The sequence below is a fragment of the Dendrobates tinctorius genome, unplaced genomic scaffold (genome assembly GCF_039654945.1).
Source record: "Dendrobates tinctorius isolate UK_male_01 unplaced genomic scaffold, ASM3965494v1 ptg000102l, whole genome shotgun sequence".
NCBI classification, from domain to species: Eukaryota; Metazoa; Chordata; class Amphibia; order Anura; family Dendrobatidae; genus Dendrobates; species Dendrobates tinctorius.
This window is the reverse complement of record NW_027361770.1, coordinates 4422121-4444621: the sequence shown is the minus strand read 5'-3', so window position 1 is coordinate 4444621 and position 22501 is coordinate 4422121. Positions and strand designations below refer to the sequence as shown.

At 47.8% G+C, this 22501-nt stretch overlaps 1 long non-coding RNA gene across 1 annotated transcript; it reads right to left on the bottom strand.

The window, feature by feature from the left end:
* Window positions 1-1307: 1307 nt before the first annotated feature.
* On the bottom strand, window positions 1308-8003 carry LOC141099810 (uncharacterized). Its single transcript, XR_012234526.1, has 2 exons — window positions 7422-8003; window positions 1308-1660 (listed from the first exon to the last, which is right to left on the bottom strand). It is a non-coding gene; the product is annotated as an uncharacterized lncRNA (long non-coding RNA).
* Window positions 8004-22501: the final 14498 nt, after the last annotated feature.

Here is a 22501-nt window from a genome sequence, read left to right as displayed (position 1 = left end):
GTGTATAGACAACTGCACAAGAAAAGTAAACCACTTTATTTTATCTTTTTTTTATTTTAACTTCTGTTCAGTTTCAAATTGACTACATGCTTATCTTTAAGATGACTATAATCTGTTATATTGTTTAAAACCCCCTAATATTTTATTGCATGTTTTCATTACCATGGTACACTTTGTAAAGTCATTTTCCTTACGTCATATAAATAGGAAATGTCATGTTGCCTAATGCTCTAAAATCATGATCATCATTTCTTATATGTTACCTCAGTTTTCTATTACTTTCCTTATTGTGGTTTTAACACCATAAATGCAATAATCAGGGAGTGATTATGACTTCTTATTTATGCGTTTTTCATTATCTTATTGAGATGCACTTGTGTAATATCAGTGCTTAAACATTAACCTGAATTGTACAGATAAGTTCTTTGCACTTCTTGGATGGAATGTGCAAATCACAAAGTTGAACTATTATTGCTATTTAGTTAACCCCTATCTGACATCAGATGTAGGATTCTGTCCATGTTCCCTGAGCTGATTTGACCATGGATGGAACAGTACGTCTCAGCGATCGGCCATGCACACGGGTGGTGTGCGACTAATCGCGGCTGGGTGTGAGATGATTCTCACAACTGACTCCCAGCACGAAGACCACTCCCAGCAATTTAACCCCAAGAATACTGCGAACGCACAGAATCGCTTAATTTCGGGAGTAGGCAGAGGGTTGACAACCCCTCTGCCTTTGGATCGTCGACCCCACGGCGTGACACAGGTTCCTGATCGCTGCCATGGTAACCCGATGTTGTCATGACGACATCCAGGTTACCAGAGCTGAGAAACTTCCTGGTCATGCATCTGCATACTACAGAAGCGATAAGCCTGCAAAAAGTGAGTTTCACATAGTGGGACAAAGTGTAAAAGTTAGAGTAAAGTAAAAAAAAAAAAAAAAAATAATTGCAAAAATATTTTTAAAAATAAAAAAGTAAAATCAATATTTATTCCATCACTAAATAAATATTTGAATGAAAAAAAATCTAAACAATAAAAGTTCACATATTTGGTATCACTGTGTCCGTAATGACCCGACATATAAAACTGTCCCACTAGTTAACCCCTTTAGTGAACACCATAAAAAAAACAATAGTTTCTCATCTTACTGCTGAACAAAAGTGGAATAACACGCGATAAAAAAGACGGATATAAATAAACTGTTACGCCCACAAGGCGTGAAGGTGTATAGTGGACTCACTGGACCACTGATGGTACAGTGGTAGCTGTATACCCGGTACACAAGAGACAGGGGAATGAGCTTCCAAAAACCAAGGATGTTTATTAAATGAAGCAAACAAATGGAAAAGGTGCCTGAGGGAAGAACCCTCTGGACCACAACACAGAACCACGTAGTGGAGCACCGGGCAAGGTGTACCCCTATACAGGGGCTCCCCCATTGCAACACCAGGTGACCTTAATGCCGCGATACCCGGACCAGAGGGACGACCCATACAGACCAAATAAAGGAGGTGGCAGGAATCCTGGAAGGTCTGTGTGGACTTCTAGCCGGCAATGGTAACTGGCTGATTCCAAGATGAGAGCCTTGGTCAGTCTGGTGTAGAAACCGAAGTGTCCAGAAGGATCCAGGAGAGGGTACTGCCAGCAGAGGATTCTGAGGAGACAGAGAGATTAGGATATTGCAACCGCCTTCAGTATGCAGAGCAAAGCAGAGTGTGGCCTGAGTGGAAGGCTGAGATCCCACAGAATGAACACGTTGTTCAGGCACCTCCCTCAAAGGGAGGATGCCTTTTATGTAGAGAGCATCATAGCCCTAATAGAGAACAGGTGCCCTGCTGTTTTAAGTATGTGCAGGAAGCGGGGCGCATCTCCTAAGAGCATTACCAAGAGACCTGCCAAGAGCATGCAGGTTCTTAGCAGAGAAAGGGGCCGCTGATTGGAGCCACGGACAGGGTGAGTAGTACCAGTGGAGCTGTGAGATAGGCGCCGGTCTCCCTGAGCAGCAGAGACCGGGCCTGCAGCTTGAGGGCATGACATAAACATGGTACTGCTGAAAACGTCATCTTGTCCCGCAAAAAACAAGCCTCCATACAGCTCCATCACTGGAAAAATAAAAAAGTTATAGCTTTCAGAATAAAGCGATGCAAAAATAATTATTTTTTTACTAGCTGAAGAGCCTGGTGCTGCCCGGGCATAATAACTAACTGTGGTTAGTTATAACAAATTATAATGATTATCCTCCATCCCATAGTCCCGTGCCCATATACCCATCATACATATCCTCCATCCCATAGTCCCGTGCCCATATTCCCATCATGCATATCCTCCATCCCATAGTCTAGTGCCCATATACCCATCACACATACTCCATCCCATAGTCCCGTGCCTGGACACATATGATGGTACCCCTGGAAATAATGTGACAAAAAGGACATGTTAAATCAAGGTGTGTCCACTAATTAGCATCACAAGTGTCTACAATCTTGGAATCAGTGAGTGGGCCTGCAGAGAGGGCTACAGATACTACCTGTGCTGTTTGGTGACATGGTGTGTATCACACTCAACATGGATCAGAGGAAGCGAAGGAAAGAGTTGTCTCAGGAGATAAGAAAGAAAATTATTAACAAACATTTTAAAGTTAAAAGTTATAAGACCATCTCCATGCAGCTTGATGTTCCTGTGACTACAGTTGCACATATTATTCAGAAATTTAAGGTCCATGGGACTGTAGCCAACCTCCCTGGACGTTATCAAAATTGAAACCAATTGTATGCAAAATAAATTGTCAAGAACAAAAAAACCCAAAATAAAATCCTCGCAAAAAATTGTGCAATAAAGACAACAATGTGTTTATATATTAATAATGTATATTTTTATTGAATTAATTAATGAAAATAAAAAAAAGATATAAATGTTTTACAGCTGATATATAAAAGGAGCACGTTTCATACACAATATATAAATATGGCATCTTGTACAATCACATTGCTATGTGGTATTTTATATATTTAGTTTTTCTGGGGTCTTTTTATTGTGACATTGCTTCTGATATTTATATATTGTGTATAAAACGTGCTCCTTTTATATATCAGAGGTAAAGCATATATATATATATATATATATATAGTATATATTTACCGTAATTTTCGGACTATAAGACGCACCTAGGTTTTAGAGGTTGAAAACAGGAAAAAAAAAGTTTTTGAAGCAATTAATGGGGTAAAATATTTAATAACATAAATAACATAATATTTCACCAATGCAAATGTAAACAGAACTCAGCAGTAGCATTAACAACCATTATTGATTTAAGTACGGAAACTCTTCAGTTATCAGGGAACCCCAAGAACTCCTCATCACTACTGTCCACATTTAGGAAGCTTGGTTCCTCAGAATCGCTAGTATCACTGTCTTCACTCTGTTCATAGAGGATATCATCTTCAGAGCCATCTAAGGCATTGCTGATGCCACATTTTTTGAAGGACTTCACAATGATTTCATCTTTAACTGACTGCCATGAGGTTTTCACCCATTCACAAACAAAGGTGATAGTGGGCCTCTTCATTCGTCCAGTTGGCGTCAGGTCATGATTTCCAGCAGTCATCCATTTATTCCACTCTTCTCTCATGAAAACTTTAAATGGCTTATTGATGGAAATGTCCAAAGGTTGCAACTGACTGGTAAGCCCCCCAGGAATTACGGCAAGATGGTTTTTTTCTTCTTTAAATCTCCTTTTTGTGGCTTCAGTTATGTGTGCCCTGAACTGGTCAAGCACTAACAGAGCAGTTTTTTCAGAAGCCCTCCAGGACGTTTGGACCACACTTTTTCTATCCATATCTTCATGCCATTTTCGTCCATCCATCCCTTTTTATGAATATGAACAATGACTCCTATTGGGATTGCCTCTTTTGGCATGGTTTTTCTCTTGAAAATCAGCATTGGTGGCAGTTTGGTGCCATGTGCACAGCAGGACAACACAACTGTATAATGGGTTTTCTCATGCCCTGAGGTCTTCATGGCTATAGTTTTGGCACCTTTCACATCGACAGTTTTGTTTGATGGAACATCGAAGGTCAACGAGACTTCATCCATGCTCCCAATCTGAGTCATTTCATATCCATTTTTCTTTCTTGCTTCCAATACAAATTTGTGAAAAGACAAAATCTTGGTCTCGTATTCTATAGGCATTTATTGTGCAATCCTAGTATTTGTGCGCATAGCAAGGCCACATCTCTTCATAAATCTATAGCACCATGATGGTGATCCTGTTAAGTCCTCAATGTCTTTCTCTGCAGCAAGATGTTTAGCTTCATAAATGATCATTTTCGTAGATACAGAATATCCATTGTTCCTGTGATGTATGACCCACTCTTTCACATTCACTTCTAAATGTGGCTACTTTGCAGCATGCCCACGAAGGCATTTTTTGTCTTTGTCCGTTTTTTGCAGCTGATCCTTCTGTTTCCTCCATTCCCGTATCATTTTTTCGGTTGGAGGTGGCCCGAAGTGTCTCTCTGCTGCTCTGTTGCCATGTTCTTTGGCGTACTTCACTACCTCCAGTTTAAAAGGGATTTTACATGAAATCCTTTTCTGCTTCGACATCTTTCCAGGAGAGTATGGTACACGATAGTACGGTATCTTTCTGCCAAGAAAATACAAAATTAAGGTATCAGTACGGTACTTTGGCCTGCTGCTGACACTGTTATGGTGAGGGATCTGCTGCTGGAGGGCCACAGGTTGTGCTACACTGTTGTATGGAACAACACCCCACCAAGGAGAACATCTGCAAGGAGTTTGTATGTTCTCCCAGTGTTTGTGTGGGTTTCCTCCGGGTTCTCCGCTTTCCTCCCACACTCCAAAAATATACGGATAGAGATATTGTGAGCCCCAATGGGGACAGTGATGATGTCTGTAAAGTACGGTACTGTGGAATAGGAAAGTCCAATATACGGTACCGTAGGCAATGCATAATAAAATTACGGTAATACCGGTACCGTAATTACGGTACTGTAACTACAAACTCTGCAGTAATTTTTCTGTTTACCATACTTGGGAGAGTTTTTTTTAATGAAACAAGCTGGAGTTTTTATTGGTACCAATTTGTGATATGGTACCATACTTATGATTTTTCAACCACTTTATGTGGCAGGATGAAAAAAAACGTGTGCACAGACTGGTGAAATCTTGTATTTTTTGATGGGTCAAAATGGTTTTTCTGGCACCGTTTGCTTCTGTATTGGGAGGTGAGTAGTGCTGACCTCCTACTGTCAAAGCAAACCAACCAAGACACCTGCATGACACTGTAGTTGCAAATCATGCATCTGTCCACGTATAAATGCTGCTCACTTCCCAATGCCGAAGTATGGTACCGTAAACACTAAGGCTGGGATCACACCACCGTGTGTGATGTGAGAAACTCGCACGAGTCTCTTGCATCAACACCCGGCGCTGGCGCCGGCTCTCAGGACCGGAGCTGCGGCTGCATAGAAATACTACATGCAGCCCAGCTTCGGTCCGAGTGCCAGCGGCAATGCTGAGTGTTGATGTGAGCGACTCATGCAAGTTTCTCGCATCACACACGGTAGTGTGATCCCGGCCTAAAAGGGAACCTGACAGCTGATGCATGCTACCATAATCCTTGGACAGCATGTATCAGACATTGGCTTGTACGGTATGCTTCACTCTGAAATACCGTACTACAGCATTTCAGAGAAAAACACACCGTACTGTACTTTGGCTTTTCCTCTCCTGCTGCCCATCACTGACAGGTCTCTTCCTGTACACGCACGCAGAAAGAAAATTGTCACTCAATGGGAGCGGATGGGAAGAAGCCGCTGGGGACCCACGTGTCTGACTAGTCTCCAGGTGGCTTTTAAAGTACGGGCTGTCCAATGCATAGGCAGTGTGTATTAGCGTAACAATGGGCTGTATGACTTTAGCCACTTTTTTTTTCTCTGAAATGCTGTGGCATTTCAGAGGAAAAAAAAGTGGTTAAACTCATACAGCTTATTGCTACACTTAGGGTACCGTATGTTTCCACAGTCAGTACGGTAAATCCGCAGCATCCAACCTGCAGCGTCCAGATGTTACAGCATAGTGGAGGGGATTTTATGAAATCCCATCTCCACTATGCGTACAGGGGCACCTCTGGCTTCCCTGCGTAACCGGACATGCAGCGCGTCTTTGTAGACTGCCGCATGTCTACCGTATTTACCGTATCTTGCGGAGACGCACCACCCAATGTATAGGATGCGGTGATTCCGCATGTGTTCAATGAACACATGTGGAATCACCACGTGTATAAAAGGGGGCAGCACTTTGGACGGAGCGGTCATGTGCTGCGTCCAAAACGCTGCCGGTATGTGGCTATGGACAGCCTGTATCAGAAGATACCGTATGTCACCTATAAGGGCTCATACTCACTTGCGAGAGACTCACACGATTCTCGTGCGAGTCTCTCGCATGAAAACCGGTGACTGCCGCCGGCACTTGTATTTCTATGCAGCCGCACGATCCGGTCCCAGTGGCGGCAGCAATCCCAGTTCTCATGAGAGAGACGCGCACGAGAATGAGTATGAGCCATAAGGTGCCATATTTGTTATGTCATGCGCTTGTGAGAACTATAACTCCCAACATGTCCTGCAGCTCCTGCAGCATGTGGGAGTTATAGTTCACCACAGAAGTGATAGTGCTTTATTTTTTTTTTACTTTTTACCGTATAGTCCAAATGTACGCTAGACAGGAAGTGACCTTCTCCCATCCAGATCACAAGCCACTGTGACACTTGACAGTACTACAGAGGCAGTTCTGTGCTAACCCGGCCTCTGTAGTCTGTATGACGTCACCACAGCATGTGACCGGCTTGGAGAACCCCCTTCTTCCTGTCTAGCATAGTGTGGCTGCATATGTCGTTCACTTAGCCGCCGGCGGCTCACGCAATGCCGCCTTACTGCTGGTGGCTCCCACGCCACCGCTGGAGCCCCCCACGCGACTGCCTTAGGCCCCGCTTCAATGCTGGCGGCTCCCGCACCACTGCCAGCGGCTCCTCCTCCACCGCCGGCGGCTCCTCCTCCGCTGCCGGATGCCCCGCCTCACTGCCGGCAGCTCCCACCCCCCCAGCTGCTCCCCTCTCCATCTGTTATGCTCCGTTTAACCGCTGGCGGCTTTCACTCCACCGCCAGAGGTCCCATTTCACAGCTGCCGGCTACCGCTACCCCGCCGGCGGCCCCGCTTCAATGCTGGCGGCTCCTGCTCCACGGCCGGAGGTCCCATTTCACTGCCGGCGGCTACCGCTACCCCGCCGGTGGCCCTGCTTCACCGCTGGCGGCTCTTGTTCTACAGCCGGAGGCTAATGTCTGCCGATGCCTAGGCATGGTTCCCCTCCTCCCACCATGTGGGGATGATGGTTTACTCACCATCATCAGAGATACACTGTACTGCTTCTTCCTCTAACACAGACATTATTGGCAGTCTGTGGTTCTTCCTGATAGGCTACAAGTCCTTTTGTTAAAGAGTATCAAGGCTTTCTGGGCTTCCTTCAATTCAATCACCCCCCATCTGTTGTACTAGCCCAGGCCAACCCCTGTACTGTACATCAGTGTGGGTTTTCTCACTTGCGCCTCCCGTTCACCACCACAGGTATCAACCCCGAGCGGAGTTTGCTCATAAATCTTCAATGCTTGAACGATGGTGAATGTCTCTCGCATATAGTGGACTGAGGGCTGGGCCTCAACTTTTGACTAGCTTTGTTTGGGCTCCAGGTCTTGATAGGCACAGATCGCGTCTTTGGACCTTGACTGGCGTAGCCTGGGTTCCAAAACCTGCCTTGCGCAAGTCTGGTCTTTGAGTCTTGAGTGTTGTCGTCTAAGTTTCAGAGCTTGTCTGGTGCTGACTGGGTTTTGCTTCTAGGCGTGTCACAATTTTCTGGGCCATGCTTCCTGCCATGGCGTGACACCCTGCCTCAGTGTCCTCCTCGACACACATCCTGACTGTCTCTTCTCTTGGCACCAAATCCACTCCCATTTTAGTGCACTGGCCTTTTATACTAGGGAACTGCATCATCAAGGTCACCTGACCTGGAGCCCCATCTAAACTAGTTCCCCCTGAAACTCTCCCTCTTACAGTTGGTTCCACAGTGTCCCCTTTGGACAATAGATGGCTGTCCTCATGCTCAAATGCTGCACAGTGCTGGGGACTCTCATCATTTTTGTCAAACTCTATTAAACCAGCAAGTAATCACATTGAAAGGGCGACACCAGGAGGATTTCCAGCAGTTCCGGTCTATTTGTGTTAGGGTCGGCGGAACGCACCAAATATAAATAATAGTAGGTGCGTTCGCCGCCCAGGGTCCACCGTGCGGTAGGTGACAAGACCGCTGCTGAACAATGGCAGATGCACTTAGTAGGTGCGGTACTGCGCTCGGGTTAACGTCACCCGAACGCTAAGGGAGGCTCCGTACAAACACAGGGTCGCTTGGCCAACACTAAAGCAAAGGCGTGGGCCCTGTTAGCGTCACAGAGGCCTGCGTGTGGCGTCACAGCCGCGAACACCAATAGCTGCTGTTACTACAGCGCAGCGGCAGAGAAAGCCGCAAGCGTCGGCGCCGAGGACCGGGCGCCAACGGACGCTAGTGTAGGCGTGGAGCAAGTGGCGTGTAGCTTGCCACAACCCTGGAGCTGGCTATACACACTCGGTCACCACTCGTAATATCAGAGGGTAGGGGTTTCATAATGAGTCAGACACCAGTCCATGCATCCATCACCATACACACACACAGAATAATATGATACACTAGCGCATGGCCGAGCCGCCATGTGGGGCTTTTATAGCCATGCGCTTCCGGGACCTTCCAATACTTTGGGAAGGACCAATCAGATCCGACACAGGACCTGCACAAGTGACCCCTGCTCTCCACTGAGAGGGCACGTTGCGGGCATGCCCAGTAGCATGGCACGAGGACTAAGCCTCTGGAGCGGTTCCCTGCAAAGCAGGTTGCGCTACCATTGCTGCACCGGAGGTGGCAGCAACATCCAGGCTCCCAGAATGAGTCTGAGGAGAATGCCTGGCTCACCGTGATTGCTGAGCAGGAGTCCGAGCGGTCGGAGGAGAATGGGAAACATCAGGATGTCTGGCTCTGGATTCCTGCTGTGCAGTGCCAGGAATCCGACGCCTAACATTATCCCCCCTCCTAGGGCCCCGCTCAAAGGCAGCGATCAGGAGCGGTGCATGAATGTTTTCCACCGTCTCTCAGGTCCGAGCCTCGGGACCATGACCCTTCCAGTCCACCAAATAAAATTTTTTGCCATGGACAAACCTGCGCCCCACGATGGCGTTAACCGCAAACTCGTCAGACGATAAGTCTGATGACCCGGCAGATGACTCAGAAAACCGGATGATGTGAACTGGTTTGAGGAGGGACACATGGAACACGCCCGAAATGGCCAAATGTGGAGGAAGAGCCAGGCGGTAGACCACCGAGTTAAGTCGCTCGAGGACCTTGAATGGTCCAATGTATCGCAGTGCGAACTTGGGAGACTCGACCCGCAGTTTAATATTTCGGGTAGAGAGCCATACCATGTCGCCAGGGGAGAAGCTTGGCGCGGGCTGCCGATGCGTGTCGGCGGACGCCCTCATCCTTTCTTTAGATGCCCGGATAGCATCCTGAGTGCGATCCCAAATGTCCCGGGCCTCCACTGCCCAGTCTGCCACCCTGGAGTCAGTGGAGGACACTGGCATCGGGACAGGGACGCGTGGATGTTGACCATAGTTTAGGAGAAAGGGCGTCTGACCAGTGGAATCAGCCACCGCATTGTTTAGGGCAAATTCAGCCCAAGGTAGCAAGGATGCCCAGTCATCCTGCCTAGCAGAGACAAAATGCCGTAAATATGTGACCAAGGTCTGATTGGCTCTCTCGACCAAGCCATTCGTCTCGGGATGATAGGCGGAGGATAGATTTATCTCGATGCTAAGTAAACTGCAGAGCTCCCTCCAAAACCGAGATGCAAACTGAGGACCTCGGTCACTCACGATTTTGTCTGGCATGCCATGTAAATGGAATACGTGCTTAATGAACAAGGTGGCCAGACCTCGAGCGGGAGGCAGGCGTGTGAGTGGCACCAGATGCACCATTTTGGAAAAATGGTTGGTGACCACCCAGATGACCATACTGCCACCAGACTTGGGCAGGCCAACTATGAAATCCATGCCAACCATCTCCCATGGTCTATCCGCCACTGGCAGGGGAAACAGCAACCCCGCCGGCCTCTGTCTAGAGGGTCTGTTCCGAGCACACGAAACGCATGCTTGCACGTATTCCTTGACATCTCGAGCCATATGTGGCCACCAATATGACCTTGCCAGGAGTTCGGTGGTCCATTTATTGCCAAAATGGCCACCCACCCTGGAGGCATGTGCCCAGGCGAGGACCTCCGGCCGTAGCTGAGGAGGCACCAAGGTCTTGCCCGGTGGTACTGACTCGAGAGCGACTGGGGCCACGGTCGTAAAACTCTCCGGCGGGAGAATTAACCGAGGCTCGGCTTCTCCTTCCGCTGAGACCACTGAGCGTGAGAGAGCATCTGCACGGACGTTCTTCTCTCCACAGAGGTAGTGCAGGGTGAAGCGGAATCGGGAAAAGAAGAGCGACCACCTGGCCTGACGGGAATTCAGGCGTTGGGCCGTCTGTAGGTAGACCAGGTTTTTATGGTCTGTATATACCTGAAAGGGGAACCGGGCTCCTTCCAGGAGATGTCTCCACTCGGAAAAAGCCAACTTCATGGCTAGCAGCTCCCTGTCGCCGATGGACTAATTTTTCTCAGCCGGTGAGAAGGTCTTGGAATAGAAGAAGCAGGGATGCTTTCGACCTTGAGCATCCTTTTGATAAAGGACTGCTCCTGCATCGACGGAAGAAGCGTCTACCTCAAGGATAAACGGCTTATCCACATCAGGACGATGTAATATGGGAGCGCCAGCAAAATGCGATTTTATAGCCAAGAAGGCTTTGGAGACCTGTTCCGACCAAGCATTGGGGTTAGCTCCTTTCTTGGTGAGAGCAACCAAAGGAGCCACCAGTGTGGAAAAATGTGGTATGAACTGGCGGTAGTAATTCACGAACCCCAAAAAGCGCTGCACCGCTTTGAGGGAATGGGGTTCTTGCCAGTCCATTACCGCTTGTAGTTTGGCAGGATCCATGGCCAGCCCCAGGGCCGAGATGATATAGCCCAGGAACGGCAAGGACTCCTGCTCAAACTGGCACATCTCCAGCTTGGCGAATAGCGAGTTCGCCCGCAGACGGTCGAAGACCCTGCAGACGTCTCTCCGGTGGGTGGTCAAATCTGGCGAAAAGATGAGTATGTCATCCAGATAGATCACCACCGAAGTAGAAAGCATGTCGCGGAAGACGTCGTTGACAAAATCTTGGAAGACAGCTGGCGCATTACAAAGGCCAAAGGGCATAACCAGGTATTCGTAATGGCCATCCCTGGTATTAAAAGCTGTCTTCCATTCGTCTCCTTCGCGAATGCGGATCAGGTTGTATGCCCCCCGCAGATCTAATTTAGTAAAGATCCGAGCCCCCCGCAACCTGTCAAATAACTCCGCGATCAACGGTAGGGGATATTTGTTTTTAACCGTGATAGCATTGAGACCTCTGTAGTCAATGCAGGGACGTAACTCTCCATTCTTCTTCTGTACGAAGAAGAACCCTGCACCAGCCGGTGACACAGATTTCCTGATAAAACCCCTAGCCAGGTTCTCCCGGATATATTGAGACATAGCCTCCGTATCAGGGAGTGATAACGGATAAACACAGCCTTGGGGAGGCTCTGTACCTGGCAGGAGATCGATCGGGCAATAATAGGAATGGTGTGGCGGGAGCGTCTCCGCAGACTTCTTAGAGAAGACGTCCGCGTACTGGTGGTAGGGCCTGGGGAGCGCGCAGAGATCCGCAGGCACTTCAGTGGAAGCCACCTGAACACTGCCCCTCAGACACCTTCCCTCACAGTCCTTGCCCCAGCCCAGTATCCTCTCCGAAACCCAGTCCACGTGAGGGGAGTGGCAACGAAGCCAGGGAACTCCGAGGAGCACCTGATCGATGCCATTGGGCATGATAAGCAGGGACAGAGTCTCCTGATGTGAGGGTGAAATAGAGAGTCCGAGTGGGACTGTCTGATGGGTCACCTGAGACGATAACGGTGCCCCATTTACCACCCTAATGGACAGAGGTTGCGAGAGTAACACCAGAGGGATAGCGTGACTCTGGGCAAAAGTCGAGGACATAAAGTTCCCCTCGGCCCCGGAATCCAGGGTGACCTCTGCCTCCCAGGTGGCGTACCCACTATCTAAAGTACCCCGGAACACCGGTTTGGGTGAAAAGGGTCCCATTTTGGATTGACCACCACCTACGACCACTGGACGTGGTCGTCTTTTCGGTCGCTGAGGACATGTGCCAGCCGAATTGCCAAACTGTCGGCACTGATAACAGCGCACAGTGCTTTGCATCGGACGCGGCTTAGTGCCGGTGCGAGATACCTCCATAGGCTCAGAGGAAGAGAGCTCTTGTGCGGGGTTCTCCAGCGGCACGGTAAAGGTGGGGGCCAAATTAACCCTACGTCTGGATTGCGCTCGTTCCAACCCGCGCTCCGTGTAGCGGAGATCGATGTGGGTGGAAACGGCGATCAATTCCTCCAGACTTGTGGGAATCTCCCTAGTGGCTAGAGCATCCTTGACGTGCTCAGCCAGGCCTCTCTAAAACACCGGGACTAAGACTTTGTCCGGCCACTCTAACTCGGAAGCCAGTGTCCGAAATCGGACAGCATAATGGCTAACCGAGATTGAGCCTTGTGTTAGGGATAACAGTTGGAGAGCCGTATCGTGTGTGACCCGTGGTCCCGAGAAGACTTGCTTCAGAGCCGGGAGGAACTGAGCAGGTCCCTGAACCACGGGATCATCACGTTCCCACAATGGCGTGACCCACTGTAATGCCCGGCCAGACAACAAGGAGACAATAAACCCCACCTTAGCCCGCTCTGTAGGAAACCGTGCAGCCAGCAACTCCAGCTGAATGGAGCACTGGCTAACGAATCCCCTACAGGTGGCGCTGTCACCCGAAAACTTATCGGGGAGCGGGAGGCGAGAAATTGTCGGTGAGGGCAAAAGTGTAGGCGCACGTGAGACAGCCTCGGCGACTGTCTGAGCAGCAGCTAGCGCAGCATTCGCAGCTGAGTTGGTGCTCTCAATAACCGCCAACCTGCTCTCCAGCTGCCGAATGTAGCGCTGCAGCTGCTGCACGTCTGCCATTGCCAGCCAGACCCTGGCGCTAGTGTAATGTTAGGGTTGGCGGAACGCACCAAATATAAATAATAGTAGGTGCGTTCGCCGCCCGGGGTCCACCGTGCGGTAGGTGACAAGACCGCTGCTGAACAATGGCAGATGCACCTAGTAGGTGCGGTACTGCGCTCGGGTTAACGTCACCCGAACGCTAAGGGCGGCTCCGTACAAACACAGAGTCGCTTGGCGAACACTAAAGCAAAAGCGCGGGCCCTGTTAGCGTCACAGAGGCCTGCGTGTGGCGTCGCAGCCGTGAACACCAATAGCTGCTGTTACTACAGCGCAGCGGCAGAGAAAGCCGCAAGCGTCGGCGCCGAAGGACGCTAGTGTAGGCGTGGAGCAAGTGGCGTGTAGCTTGCCACAACCCTGGAGCTGACTATACACACTCGGTCACCACTCGTAATATCAGAGGGTAGGGGTTTCATAATGAGTCAGACACCAGTCCATGCATCCATCACCATACACACACACAGAATAATATGATACACTAGCGCATGGCCGAGCCGCCATGCGGGGCTTTTATAGCCATGCGCTTCCAGGACCTTCCAATACTTTGGGAAGGACCAATCAGATCCGACACAGGACCTGCACATGTGACCCCTGCTCTCCACTGAGAGGGCACGTTGCGGGCATGCCCAGTAGCACGGCACGAGGACTTAGCCTCTGGAGCGGTTCCCTGCAAAGCAGGTTGCGCTACCATTGCTGCACCGGAGGTGGCAGCAACATCCAGGCTCTCAGAATGAGTCTGAGGAGAATGCCTGGCTCACTGTGATTGCTGAGCAGGAGTCCGAGCGGTCAGAGGAGAATGGGAGACCGCAGGATGTCTGCCTCTGGATTCCCGCTGTGCAGTGCTAGGAATCCGACGCCTAACAATTTGGGCTACTAGGAAATCCCATACACAAAACTACCAACCCAGCATGCCTCTGGATTCTTTAGGATGACTGAGCATGGAGGGATCTGAACAGATGGAGAAAGCTTCAATCTAAAAGCCACTGGATTGACTACTTTCAGAATCTCATACATGCCAATGATTTTAGGACGAAACTTTGCCAATGGCTGCTTGAGTTTAATACTTTTAGATGACAACAAACCCATATCACATACCTTAAAGACAGTACTCACCAAACATTTTCTATCTGCTTTCTAATTTTGGCAAATCTGAGTTGCCCCAATATTATTTTGAACCTCCTTCCAGACATCTCTCAGTTTATGTATGGTGACATACAGGACATTGAGAATTAAATCTAGAAAATTCTCCATAGGGATAAAAACCATAATTACAGAAAAAACGCAAGGTTCCAGTAGACTATTTGACCTGACTGTTTATACCGGAGGTATTTTCGTTTTTGCACTTTCGTTATTTGCTCCCCTTCCTCCCAGAGCCATAACTTTTTTATTTCTCCGTCAATATGGCCATGTGAGGGCCTTTTTTTGTGGGATGAGTTGTACTTTTGAACAGCAGCATTGGTTTTACCATGTCATGTAAATGTTTGGAACGGCGGAACGCACCAAATAAATAATAAAGTGCGCTCGCCGCTCAGGGTCCACCGTGCAGAAGGTGTTAACACTGCTGCTAATTAATGGCAGATGCGCTATATGGCGGTATAATGCGCACGGGTTCAATGTCACCCGATGTGCGCAGAGCGGACTCTGTTAACTCGCAGAGGCGCTGTAACATAAACATAAACACTGAGCCTGTTAGACTCACAGGTCTCAGCGAAATTGCACGCACGGTAACTGGTCACAGGACACGGGTCCAAGACAGGGGACGGTGTCCGTCTAGACCTACCGTGTGTGCAGCATCGCTACTGCAGTCGCCGGTAAGTGCTGCTGAGAGACGTGACACCACTGGACGCTAGTGTAGAGGTACGGTGTGCACAGTGACCTATGGCTTGCCACTGACTGGCGCTGACTCTTTCTATAGTTCCCTATCCACATGCGTAATATCAGAGGGAGGGGAATCTTAATAAGTCAGTCACCAGAATCATACATCCATCACTATTCACACATCTAGTAAGAAGATTCTATACTAGCGCATGGCGGAGCAGCCATGCGGGCCTTTTATAGCCGTGCGCTGCTTGGACCTTCCAGATCTCTGAGATGGACCAATCAGGTCTGGAGAAGGACCTGAGCACGTGACTCCCAACCTCCAATGGGAGATCGTCTCATGAGCATGCTCAGTGGAGCGGCAGAGGAACTTAGCCTCAGGAATGACTTGTTGCAGAGCAGCATGTGAGACTCTGGATTCCTGTTGTGTTGCTGCAGGAATCCGACACCTATCATTACCCCCCCTCCTAGGGCCCCCTCCCTCCTGAACCTTCCAACCCGCCAAGCAAAGTTTTTTGCCACGTACCACCTTGTGTCCCACAGAGGCGTAGGCCTCAAGCTCGTCCGAAGACCAGCCAGATGCCCCGGCAGATGACTTGAAAAACCGGGACATGTGAATCAGTTTGAGAAGGGACATGTGGAAGGCGTCAGGGATGGCTAAGTCGCCAGGAGCCAAAGTTGGAGCAGGGCGCCGGGCGTCTTCATTCTCATTTTAGAGATTTGAGTGACATGCGACCCAGACTGTCGCGGACCTCTATTGCCCGGTCTTTCACCGGCAAGGGATACATTAACCCAACCGGCCTCTGTTTAGAGGAGCTACTCCGAGCACAAGAGGCGCATGTCTGAATATATTTTTTAGTGTCCCGAGCCCTGTGCGGCCACCAATAAGAGCTAGCCAGGAGTTTTGTGGTCCACTTGTAACCAAAGTGACCACCCACCCTGGACGCGTGTGCCCACACGAGAACCTTGGACCGTAGGTGAGGCGGGACAAAGGTCTTGCTCAGCGGCACTGGCTCAGGGACGACTGGAACCATGGACTCCAGATTCCCAGTGAGGGGTGTGGAATGATCCGCGGGCACCTCCGCAGAGGCTACTTGGACACTGCCCTCCATGCACCTTCCCACACAGTCCTTGCTCCAGCCTAGTATACTCCCCAAGGACCACTCTATATTAGCGGAATGGCAACGGAGCCAGGGGGGTCCGAGAAGCACCTGGTCGATGCCCTTAGGCATAATGAGCAGGGACAACGACTCGTGATGAGACGGGGAGATTGAGAACCCCAGGGGTGCTGTCTGGTGGGTAACCTGAGGCGGTGTGGTACATCCATTGACCACTCTAACGGTCACGGGGTGAGGAAGTGGCACCAGTGGAATGGCGTGTTTTGGGGCGAAGGCTGAAGACATAAAGTTTCCTTCTGCCCCAGAGTCCACTGTGACCTCTACCTCCCATGTGGAAGCACCGCTATCTAACGTCCCTCGGAATACTGGTTTGGAGGAGAAAGTTTTCATATTAGGTAGATCTGCACTAACTGCAACTGGAGGTGAACGTTATTTCGACCGCTGCGGACACCTGTTAGCCAGGTGGCCCGACTGTCGACACAGGTAGCAGTAAGGCTACTTTCACACATCAGTTTTTCTCTGTCAGGTGCGATCCGGCATCGCGCCGGAGTGCCGGATCCGGCAAATGTTATGTAAAACCGGATGTGACGGATCCGGTTTTCTGCCGGATCAGTCTTGGTCGTCAGACCATAAACCGGATCCGTATCATCAGTTTCATCCGTTTTTCCATACGTTTCCCGCCGGATCCGGTTTTTAAAAACGCCCCTTGGGGGCTTCGAAATGGGATTGGCTGCTGAAATCTATATATACCGTGTTCCTACAGCCCATCTTTGACAGGTTGTAGAGGAGAAACTGCATGTTGGAGAGAAGAGCAAGTGACTGGCGAAGATGGATGTTGTGATTGCAAATATTTTGAAGAATGTGGTGGATTTTACAGCGGAGGAGAACCGTTTGAGGGTGATTGTTCTGGAGAAGGAGAGAGCAAGACAGCAGTGCATCAGGCATCAGCGACGCCATTTGTGGATCCACCCCATCACAGCCAAAAGAATGACGCGTGGGGTCTATTCTACACTCTGCATGGACCTTAGACGAAACCCGGAGAAATTTTTTGGATATGTTCGGATGAAAATGGAGAATTTTGATTACTTGGTGGAGTGCATTGAACACCTCATAAGAAAAGCTGACACCTATTGCCGCTTCTCCGTTTCACCCGCAGAGCGTCTGATGGTGACTTTAAGGTAAGCCACATTTATTGGATATGCTCGCATGAGAGCACACTTTCACTGCAATCTTGTTGGTGGTAGTTTGTATCTCCCAAGTGTTATAGCTGAGTTTTGGTATGTAATGCTGTGATTTTTAACTAATTTATTGTTTTTTAATTCCCCACAGATTTCTTGCTACTGGAGAATGCCTTTCGTCACTGCATTTCCAGTACAGACTCGGGATTTCAACCATATCTGGAATAGTGAAGTACACATGCCGTGCACTGTGGGACTCCTTAGTTGAAGAGTTTTTACCAGAGCCCACAACAGAGAGGTGGATTGAAATTTCTGAAAAGTTTCTACAGATATGTCAGTTTCCGAACTGCTTGGGCGCTGTGGATGGGAAACATATCCGCATTGTAAAGCCAGCAGGATCGGGATCGGAATATTTCAATTACAAGAAATATTTCTCCATTGTCCTCATGGCCATCGCTGACGCAGAATACAAATTTATTGCTGTTGATATTGGGGCCTATGGCTGCTCCAATGACTCTCAAATTTTCAAACTGTCTACCATGGGGCGTAAACTGTATGGAAACACCTTCCAGTTCCCATCCCCTAGACCGCTGCCACAAACATCTGGTCCACCTATGCCTTTTGTCTGTGTAGGGGATAAAGCATTCCAGCTGTCAGAACACCTTTTGAAACCCTACTGTAGCAGAGGATTGACAAGAACAAAACGCATTTTTAATTACCGGCTAACAAGAGCAAGAAGAATGGTGGAATGCTCCTTTGGTATTCTGTCCTATTGACTGCGATCAACCTCAAGACAGAAACTGTGGACGAGGTGATCAAAGCTTGTGTGGTACTCCACAATTTTGTTATGTGCAAGGAACCCATTTCCATTGAGGACACCGCTGAAGAAACCACCTTGCAAGATTACCAGAACATTACCAATAGAAGTTCTGTGACGGTGTCACGAATGAGGGACAATTTTGCCGAATACTTTATGTCACCTCAAGGCAGAATAGACTGGCAGGATGACAGAATTTGATAAATTTCTGCCCTTAACCAAAGTTGTGTACCTTCTGTACCAACAGAATATACCTTTTCCAAACAAAGTTGGCTATCTTGTCGTCTATCTTGTCGTGGTTTAACTATTTTTACCTTGACCACAGTTGTGCACCTGGTTGTGTTTTAGGCAAAGTCTTTCACCTTTTACCAAAAGTTGTGTACATTGTTAGGAAATCCCCAACAAGATACACAACTATTGGTAAAAGGTGAAATACTTTGTCTAAAACACAACCAGGAACACAACTGTGGCCAAAAGGTAAAATTTATTTACCTTTTACCCACAGTTATGTACCTGGTTTTGTATACCTTTTTACCTTTTGTATACCCTGTACTTAACTTTTTTATACCATAGTTCGCCGCAGAAATAAAAGACAGACAACCAGTGTAAACCAATACTTTAACTTTTATTGAAAATTTTTTTTTTTTAATAAACTGTTTAATTGTTAAAAAATTTTCTCTTTATTTTAATACACACATTTATAAATTAGTGTAGTGTGTGGTGGAAACACTGCTGGAGAAGCTGCGGGACACTTCGACACTGGGAGTGTGGACAGAAGACTGGGATCGTGGTGGGGAAGGAACAGAGGTGAAGGGGTGGAAAAAGCAAGAGAATGGGTGGACATGTGGGTGGCAGAACAGGTGGTGGGTGGTGGAGAAGAAGGTTGGGCAGGGAATGGAGTAGCAGATGATGTGATTGCAAAGTGGTAGGGGGAATGAGTTTGGTACTGGGAAGTAGTTTGGTACGGGGCAGGTTGCTGGAAGTGGGGAGGTTGCTGGTACTGGGGAGTTTGCTGGTACTGGGGAGTTTGCTGGTACTGGGTAGGTGACTGGTACTGAGGGGGTGGCTGGTATTGAATAGGAGGGGGAGTAGGGACAGTGGCTGGAGGGGGTGCAGGTGGAGGAACTACAGTGGTGGGAGGTGGAGGTTGGGAGGTAACCTGCTGTAGAGCACCGTGGCACGAATGCATTACATGCATCTGCTGGGTAGGAGATAGTGTTGCCATGCGCTCCACAACAGACCTGAAAAAGAGCCCTGGATAAATCAAGGAATGACCTCTTATACACAAAAGACACGTGTGTACGTACCATGGAGAAAACCAACCAGGTTCGTATGATTACTCCATACCACAATAAATGGTACCAATTTAAGGGTATTTTCCAGAGACATTGGAAAGTCCTCCATACGGATCCTATTTTGAAAAGGATTTTACCAGAAAAACCCCTTATTGTGGCCAAAAGATCAAAAAACCTGTGACTTGCTAGTGCATAGTTTGTATAATCCATCAGGGGATAAGACCTCTAGAGACAATATTGATCCTGGTTTCTATCCTTGTGGCCTATGCAAGGCCTGTCTTAATCACATTAAAACTAAAACGTTTTGTAACTCTGATAACACTAGGAGCTACAACATCAGAAAACATATAACCTGTGCTTCCCGTGGTGTGATTTACCATGCAACCTGCCCCTGTAATATGATCTACATTGGGTTAACGACACGTGAACTAAAAATTTGTTCACGTGAGCATTATCGTGACATCATTAATGCTAAGACTGCTGAAGAAGAGTCGACGTTAAAGACACTACCCAATCATTTTATGAGATACCACCAGTGTAACCCTAACGGTTTGAGGATCAAAGGTATTGATTTGGTGACACTGGGGGTTAGAGGTGGTAATATTGGTAAAAAACTGGCACAAATAGAGAGTAGGTGGATTTATCGGTTGGGTACACTCGCACCACAGGGGCTTAATGAAAGCTTTGGGTTTGGGGCCTTTTTGTAATTTAGTTTGTTTTAGTTTCTCTTTGTCCTGAGGGAGTTTTAGGGGGGTTTGATTTTATCTGTATTGTTTATATTTTGTATTCATATGTGTATTATTATTCCATATAGGATAGTCCCTGTTTCTTATCCGGTGTTCCATCTTTTTTGGAAGTTCCGTAGCGACTTTGAATTTCTGGATGATGATGTCCTATGAAGGGCCACGTTTGGCAATTGTCTTCGAAAATTTGAAGAGTCAAGAATAATTGTGTGATTCTAATTGAAACTGTTCTAGTATGTTTGGACATTGTCTTTTAGGAGTAATAGGTTTTGTGTAATATAGCCTACTGGTCATTTTTTTTAAATGTGTTTGTGGCCTATTGGTTGCATGGGGTCAATGGATTTTTAGCTTGGGTTTGGGTTAGCACTTTTGGAAATGGTGCTGTAGGTGTATTTTATTGGATCTTATCACAAATTTCCCCCTGTAATACATATATTGTATTGATTTATTTGATACAACGTCACTATTTGTTTGTGTATTCACACTTGGTATGTGTGTTATGCGATCTATATATATCTTCACTGTCCAAATATAATAATTGTTTACAATAGGACTATTTAATTCAAAAAGTTTTTGCTTATTTCATGTAATGAGATTAATGCTGCTCTAGCTATGCACGTTGCACTTTAGACATTTTCTTATTCATTATTATTTTTTCATTCATACACTTTTTCTTTTTTTCATGGCAGATATATATGCGTATGTGCTGCCTAGATTGCCATGAGCCACTGTTCATTTTCCTTATATGGCTCTGGATACGCACGCTGTACTTTGTACACTTTTTTCATTTAGACACTTTCTATGGCAGGTGTTTTGTGCGCATGCGCTGCCTTGATCGCCCTGAGACTCCTGGTCCCGGCTCCAAAATAGAGTCGCTGAACTTCCGCCTGGTTGTCAGCGGCCCATTGTCCGGAAGTGTGAGGTGCGGTCTCGGCGCCGGATGCGCCGCTGTATTCCACGCCTACTGCCCACACACATGTTAGTCAACCAATGGGTGAGCCGCTTTCTGTTCATACATTTCCTGCTAGTTAGCGGTGGATTCTTAGGGCCCTCTTGATTGGTCATCGGGGATTTAAAGGGACTCCGAGCCTCCCTGTGGTCATGCCCCCGGAAGAAGAAGAGGTGAAACGCGCGTCGGGGTAGACCGCGGTGATAGTGTGGACATTATACACAGGTATTACTATTTTACATTTGGTAGCGGTTGTTATGGTTTATCCTGAATTACCTAAGAATGTGATCCGCTTTTTTTTGGTCCAGGTACTAAATGTAGGAGCAAGGTGTCACTTGGGGCACTTAATTTAATCTGGCCTATAGCGGTTTCACTTACAGTGGGGCAAAAAAGTATTTAGTCAGTCAGCAATAGTGCAAGTTCCACCACTTAAAAAGATGAGAGGCATCTGTAATTTACATCATAGGTAGACCTCAACTATGGGAGACAAACTGAGAAAAAAAAATCCAGAAAATCACATTGTCTGGTTTTTTTTTCATTTTATTTGCATATTATGGTGGAAAATAAGTATTTGGTCAGAAACAAAATTTCATCTCAATACTTTGTGATATATCCTTTGTTGGCAATGACAGAGGTCAAACGTTTTCTGTAAGTCTTCACAAGGTTGCCACACACTGTTGTTGGTATGTTGGCCCTTTCCTCCATGCAGATCTCCTCTAGAGCAGTGATGTTTTTGGCTTTTCGCTTGGCAACACGGACTTTCAACTCCCTCCAAAGGTTTTCTATAGGGTTGAGATCTGGAGACTGGCTAGGCCACTCCAGGACCTTGAAATGCTTCTTACGAAGCCACTCCTTCGTTGCCCTGGCGGTGTGCTTTGGATCATTGTCATGTTGAAAGACCCAGCCACGTTTCATCTTCAATGCCCTTGCTGATGGAAGGAGGTTTGCACTCAAAATCTCACGATACATGGCCCCATTCATTCTTTCATGTACCCGGATCAGTCGTCCTGGCCCCTTTGCAGAGAAACAGCCCCAAAGCATGATGTTTCCACCACCATGCTTTACAGTAGGTATGGTGTTTGATGGATGCAACTCAGTATTCTTTTTCCTCCAAACACGACAAGTTGTGTTTCTACCAAACAGTTCCAGTTTGGTTTCATCAGACCATAGGACATTCTCCCAAAACTCCTCTGGATCATCCAAATGCTCTCTAGCAAACTTCAGACGGGCCCGGACATGTACAGG